At 59.6% G+C, this 6,700-nt stretch overlaps 1 protein-coding gene across 1 annotated transcript in view; it reads right to left on the minus strand.

The window, feature by feature from the left end:
• Positions 1–3,231, minus strand: part of OSR1 (odd-skipped related transcription factor 1) — a 5,862-nt gene extending 2,631 nt beyond the window's left edge. Inside the window, exon 1 of the mRNA XM_027855660.1 lies at positions 3,188–3,231. The gene's annotated coding sequence lies outside the window, so the exon portion shown is untranslated. The remainder of the gene's footprint in view (positions 1–3,187) is intronic.
• Positions 3,232–6,700: the final 3,469 nt, after the last annotated feature.

Here is a 6,700-nt window from a genome sequence, read left to right on the forward strand (position 1 = left end):
CTCTCTCTCTCTCTCTCTCTCTCTCTCTCTCTCTCTCTCTCTCCCCTCCTCCTCCTCCTCCTCCTCTAGGTCTTTACTCAACCTTCCTGGCCTAATCGCCCCGGGAAGTTTCAAATCTTCAGCCCCCTGAAACCGAACACTTTGTCTTCTGGTCTTTGTAACCCTTACGCTAGCCCGGGGCCTCGGCTGGAGCTGGTCGCAGAAGCGAGGCTGGATGAAGTTAAGTGAATGGGCCAGCCCTTTGTGGGGGCCCGGGCTAGTTCGGGTCGAAGCGCTTTGTAGCTGTTAAAGCGCCACAAATGCCAGCTTTGGGGAGCCTCGGCAGTGCTTCCGGAGCCTTCCACTTTCCCGGTCGCCTTCAGCCGCAGAGTCTCCAGCTGGGGACTCAGCACAAGGCGGGAGGATCCCAGACTGCGAGGCCAAGAAGGGATGGCAGAGGAGTGGTTGTTGGAAACGAAAGCATCTGAAGGCAGGAAGGACCCCGGTTCGAATACTGACTCTTGGCTAAGTGACCCTGGGCAAGTCGTTTCCTCTCTCTCTCTCTGCCTCAGTTTCCTTATCTTAAACAAAGAAGGGATCAGACTTCTCACCCCCATTTTACGCAATGTAAGAACCGCGCTCCATCCCGAGCCAGTCTTGAGGAAAGCGCGTTGTGAAGTTTCAATTAGTGCTGCAAGAACTCCAGAGATAGTTGTTTACATTGTTAATACCCCAATCCTTCTACGACCTTCCCAGCCTTCAAAGACCAGGGGCCAAGAGCTCGCCCTGGGCTCGGAGCGACTTTGCGAAACCGCATGGACTTTCACGGAGAGGGGGCACGAAAGGAGAGACCACTGCTCCAGGCTTCGGAGTGAACCCCCTGAGCAAAGTGGGGATGTGACATACACAAAGGTACCAGCGCCCTCCCGCCGGGTCTTCCCCAACAAGAGCCAGACCCTGCCCTGGCTCCAGGGGTAACTTAGAATGAGGCCCTTCGGCCCCCCGCTGCAGTCCCTTTCAGGGTCCCCACCCCGGGGTGCGGGGGGAACTCTCTATATTCTTAGCTCCGGGCTGGTGGGCCTGCTTTTATTTTAATTACACTATCTCCTAGGCAGGGAGTGCAGAAAACTGGCCCCATTTTACGGCGGCCTTTGGGAAATCCCAGACAACGGAATTGAGGCTAAGAGAGAAGTCTTTGCCCTGGGGCTTTCTGGAGGCACCCCTGAGTGTCCGTGGACGCCCAGGGGTGACTGCATGCGAGTGCAGAAGCCCGTGGGCGTCCGAGGCGGGCCCTGCAGTTCCCGCACAGACAGGCCCTAGCCGCCCCAGCCGCCGTGGGAGTAGGGGTATTAATGCATTATGCAGAATCTATTAGAAGCTTATTCGCCTCTAATGGACCGTGGAAGTCTTAATTGCTTGCATAAATGAGTGCTGGCCTAGGACCCCGGCCGGGACTCCAGGCAAGGCCGCCGGTCCCCTCCTACAGCGAACTACTGCCTTGGCTGGCCAAGGCGGGGCGGGCCGGCGAAGCTGCTCCTAGACAACTAGCCCCCAAAACCTAGAAAGGAAGAGGAGAGGAGACCTGCCGCGGCCTCGGGATGTCAGTTAGCTAGGACGTGTCTTGGGCTGCGGGTCGCTATCCGCCGTAGCCGCTGGGTTAGCGTTCCCGGATGGACCCAAGAGGTAGGGGCCCCGCACCCTGCCCGACCAGCTCCCTCCCTCTTTCTTTCTGTTAGTTCCCTGGGGGAGATTGCGGCCAAGACAGTTCTCCCGGGCGGGCTGCTGGAACTCCCCCTACCCAGGGCCACAGTGAAGGGCTCCAGGGCTCCTGAGTCCTTTTGCTACGGCTCTTGGAGCTGGACGCTCTCGCTTCTCCCAAGCCCGGCGTTCCGCTCCCTGGTCTTCTAGGGCTATAAACCGTATTCTTTCCTGGCGCTAAACGTGGGACATTCTGACTTAACGGGGTCTAATGAAAAACAGGGGTAGGACGTGGGGGAACCCCCGTCCACTTCTCTCTTTTCCAGGGCTTTGGTTCTGCCTGCCGCTCCCCCCTAGTGCCCAGAACCGGGTCCAGTGAGTGCTTAGTTCGTGGCTCCGCTGGGTCACCAGTCTCTGGCACAAGGAAAGGCGTCCCGGGCTGTCGGCTCTGTTCAGGCACCTTTCAGGGACTCGGAGGGCCGAGATGGAAGCAAGGGACTAGAGTGCAACCAAGGGCTGATGGGGCGAACCCGGCAGAGGAGGGGGAAAAAGGAAGGGTGGCTGATGTATCCTAGCGCCCCGGGGAGGAAGTGCACGAGGCTGCACTACGAACCCCGAGTTTGGAGTTGGAGACCTGGCGTTTGGATCGAGGTTGCTGCTAGATGTGAGACTTCGACTCAGTCAGTCCCCTCTTCCCTAGTCTCCGCGTCAGTTTCTACCCCTGTCCAGATTGCACTAAGAAAAAATGAAGTCTCTTAGGACCCTTCCCACTCTAGGTCCTATGGTCTTAGAACCAGACTCCTATTCCGCTGTCGGCTGCCTGGGCATGCACCTGTCCCGGTGTAACCGAAGCCCAGAGTCTCACCCTCTCCTGCCTTCAGGGCCCTTGCTCCGGGCCCACTGCTCTCTAGGCGAGCACAGCCTACAGAAAGTATGTGTCGCAGAAACTTTGAGGCTGCTTGGTTTTTAAAAGGGGAATCCCTTTTCCAAAGTTGGGGTTAGTCTGAAAATTTCGTCTCTTTTTGCGGGGAGTCTTGGTACGAGAGTCAGAAACAGGGGGAGGCAGCAACTCGGGGGGTGCAATAGGATGGTGCCCCAGAAAACGGCTCTGTCTACCTGGCTGTAGCTCAGGATGCGCTCTGGCGCAGACCCTCCCGGTCCAGGGAACGCTCATCACGGCGTTATTCTGTGAAGTGAGACCCCTTCAATTCGGCAAGACCTAAGCACTAGGGTTTGGAAAGTGAGGAGAAGCTGTGTTTAGCAGCCTGGCGGGATGAGGATTCTGTGTGTGTGTGTGTGTGTGTGTGTGTGTGCGCGCGCGCGCGGGCTTGTGTGTTGGCGGTTATCAAAGAAACCCCGGGGCAGAGACGTGGAGGAGTGCCATCCCCAGACCCCCCTTCCGTCATTCACACGGCTGACCCGCTGATGCCCAGTACACAGCGAGGCTGTGGCAGCTGAGAGGGCTGGTCCCGTCCCACGCACACGCGCACACAGGCAGGCTGGCACTTACCCTCTAGGAGCCTCGGTTCCCCGACGTTCGTCTCTCTGCCTGTCCCGCCTCGGCGAGCAGCGGCCCTGGGCACAGCGGGCGCCGGCGTTGGGCTCTGCCGAGGTGGACAGCCTCTGGCCGCGCGGGTCCTAGAAGTACTGTCGCAGCCGTCTCTGGCTCGGACTGATCCTGAGACGGAGCTGGGCTCAGGATTGCTCGGGGATCCCTCCAGCCTGGGAACCCGCGAGCCTCTCGGTGTCTAAGACTGATCCTGCCCCGAGCACCTGGGAATGTGGCCGGGAGAGTGGAGTTCCGACTGCACTGGTCCTTTCACTGAGAGCCGCCTCCTTATTTTAATCCACACTCCCCCCCGCCCCCTGCCCTCCCGCCTCCCAGCTCTCCCCTCCCCTCCTCTCTTCTCAGCTTCCCTGCCGGGTCCCAAAACCCTGCCCCGCGCCTGCGCACTGGGAAGGAAAGTTTCTGTGCCCAAGCACTCCAGGGGATAGGAAAGGAAGGAACGCAGAGTGGGGAGGCCTTCGGCGCTGCAGCCAGACCAGGCTCCCATCCTCCCTCTCCTCCCTCCATTCGCGCAGCCGGGACCCTAAGCTCCCTGGGCTGGGTGGCTTGAGACACAGCGGGGCCCCGACTGGGGAGTATGCCCGGAGGGCGCACCAGGGCCAAAGGGCAGATAGGATACCCTCCGGGGCACGCTAGGAGTGGACCCGGACCCTCCTCTTAGAGAACCAGGGTCCTATGGGAGGTTGGGTGTCCCCGAGTGTGTCCCCCCCCCCCGGGATCTCGAGTGACTGCTGAGTGGCTGAGTGGCCGGTCTCTCTTGGACCGCGGTTGGCTCCGGAGGGGAGGCCCCAAGCCTGTCACTCCTGGCTTGCTCTCGGCCGGGCTCATGCCCCTTTCGGCCTTCCCCGGAGCTTCGGAGGACCCACTCGGGGCATTCTCAGCAGGGATGGGCTAAAGGGGGAGTTTGGTCTCACGCAACAGCCATAGCCACACAGAGTGAAAGGGCGCCTTTACCCCTTTGGCGCCCCAGGAGTTTCCAGAGAACCAGAAAGAGCAGTCCCGGCTGGGATAACCAGGCGGCAGCAGGAGTCCAAGGGCAGGGCGGCCCCTACTGGGAGCGCCGACCGGGTGGGGTGCAGACTCAGAAGGCACCTCAGCGGTCCCGTGAGGGAATCGGTGCTCTGGCACCAGCTAAGGCTTTGGTCCTGGCGCGGTCCCTTCATCGAATCTGCTCGGAGATGGCGCGAGGGCCAAGGAAGGTTGCCCCGTAGGTTCACGGCAGGGCTAGGCTGCCTCTGGCCGGCCCTATCACCACCTCGACCCCCCAGCCCTCGGCTATTGTACCAGGATGGTCAGAAAGGCTGAGGAGCGGGAAGGAGAGGGCTGTGCGGAGCAGAGTCCACCTGGACTTTAGGACCACCCAAGGAAGGTGTGCCTGCTGTGAGCTTGGGTGGGTTTTGTTTGGGTGATGGGTTCGGGGTCTGCGACGAGGATACTCGTCAAAGCTCCTTAGAGCCATCCACGGGCCCTTTCCCAATTCTGCTGAGCCAAGAGTCCGGGAAGGATTATGTTTGTATGTATGTGTATGTGAGGGTTTTACGTGTGTGCATGTGTGCATGCGTATGTGAATATGCGTGTGTGCGTTTATCACTTCCTTTTCTATGTTTTTCTATTCTGTCCTTCCCTATCTTCCTATGTCTGCTTGCCTGCCTGTCTCTTGTTCTCTCTCCGTCTGTCTGTCTCTTTCCGACTGTCTTTCTGCACCCTCTGTTTCTCTTTCTCGGTCTGTCTCTCTGCTGTCTCTGTCTTTCTTTGTCTCTATTTCTCCACTTCCATTCCTCCTGCTTTCTCTCCACCACGCCCCCCTCCCACCTTTGCTTTGCTGTGCCCTCTTCGCAGTACTGTGCTCACCCTCACGTAAGGCTTAAAATCCTGCCCCAGCCCTAGCGCCTTCCCCAGGGCCTAACGGCGGAATCCTCCGATCTCAGATCCCTAGCCTCCTGGCCTAGAAACCAGCGGCCGGATAAGGCTCTTCACTCCGGGCCTGTTTTAACAGATTTCTTCGCGGGTTGCAGTCATTCCCCCAGCCTCTGCGTAGTCTTTCTGTCTGCCTGCAGAGGGCACCTGCCGGATGGAGGAGGTGCGACAGGTCCTGGGGCGATGGGGCTGCAGAGACCGCGGGGTATTTAAGGTGTATCCCCTCTTCCCCCCCACCCCCACCCCACTGCAGAGCTCCCACCGAACCGAACTACCTGGACATCCGCCGCAGTGGCCACTGTGGATTGCCTCTGCCCAGGCTCAGGCTGCTGCGTGGCCATAGGATTCCCAGTGTCCAGCATTGGATGATTTTGACCTCTCCCCTCACCACCCGCACCCCAGTCCCCAGAAAAGCACTTCTCTGCAGGCGGCAGAGCCCCTCGGGCTTTGCCTCTAAGTCGAACTTTTTTGGTTGACCTGGGGCTGGGGCGGGGAGGGGGTGGGGGATTGAGGACCGAATCAGAGCAAAAGCAAGAGGCCTATGGCCTCCCCTGCGGCCTAGGCTAATGGGCGCGGGACAACCTTAGAGCCAGTGTGCTTTTGCTCATTCAGGCGCTCCGCTGCCTGCCTGTACCCAGAGGCAGAGCCCCAGCTACCTGGGCCCCACCTGAACCCAGAACCACTGCGGGTGAGTTCCCATGCCCGGGCCCGGGACCTTTCTGACTACAGCTCCAGAAGGTTGGGAGGGCGCTGGAGAAAACTCCTTGAAGGCCTGTCTCAGGCTCCTCTGCATCCTGGCCCGGCTAAGCTGCAGGCAGCCCGGGATCTGCAGACAGCCCGGGTCCGAGTGGGAAAGCTGGGGTAGATCTTCGGAGAATAAGGCAGATGCCAAACCTGGGCCGAGGGCAGAAGCCAGAAAGTGTTTCCTAACCCTTATTCCTCCCTCCCCTCTCCACCGCCATCTGGGTGAAAGGAAAACCGAGTGCGAACCGGGCACCTCAGGGTCACCAGCTCTCTTCTCTTCCAACCCCTACACCTCCCTAGGTCGGCCCTTTGGGGTCCGGGCCATGCTCGCGCTTCCCATCCTCTCTTCCCTCCTGCCCTGGTCTCGCTCCAGGCATCTCTCTCAACTCATCCTTTCCTGGCCCTGCGACCGAAGCTCTCGGAGCAGCGATCCTGCCCTCCGGAGTAAGCAAGCTGCTTTCGCTCCGGGTCTGACCAGGAGGGGAAATTCCTTCAGACCTAGAACCTCCTGCTTCCGCAGGTTCTCCCTGGAGGTTCCCTTTACCCTTCTCCCGGTCTTTGCCCAGACTTTGAACTGGAGCTGGCATTTGCAATTTAAACTCTCGACCAGTTCCAGTCCCACAGATGTAGGTGCCCCCTACAACTCCCCACTTGCCGCAAAAAGAGGGCCTAAAGGGACTTCGGGAATTTAGGGCCCTAGCGTGAGGAAGGGCGGGTGTCCTGAGGTCTGCGTCGGGTGTCCCGGCTCTAGGACCCTCGGAAAACTCCGCTGGAGGCTTTTTTTTTTTTTTTTTT

The sequence above is a fragment of the Vombatus ursinus genome, unplaced genomic scaffold (assembly GCF_900497805.2).
Source record: "Vombatus ursinus unplaced genomic scaffold, bare-nosed wombat genome assembly UNPS02010980.1, whole genome shotgun sequence".
Classification (NCBI taxonomy): domain Eukaryota; kingdom Metazoa; phylum Chordata; class Mammalia; order Diprotodontia; family Vombatidae; genus Vombatus; species Vombatus ursinus.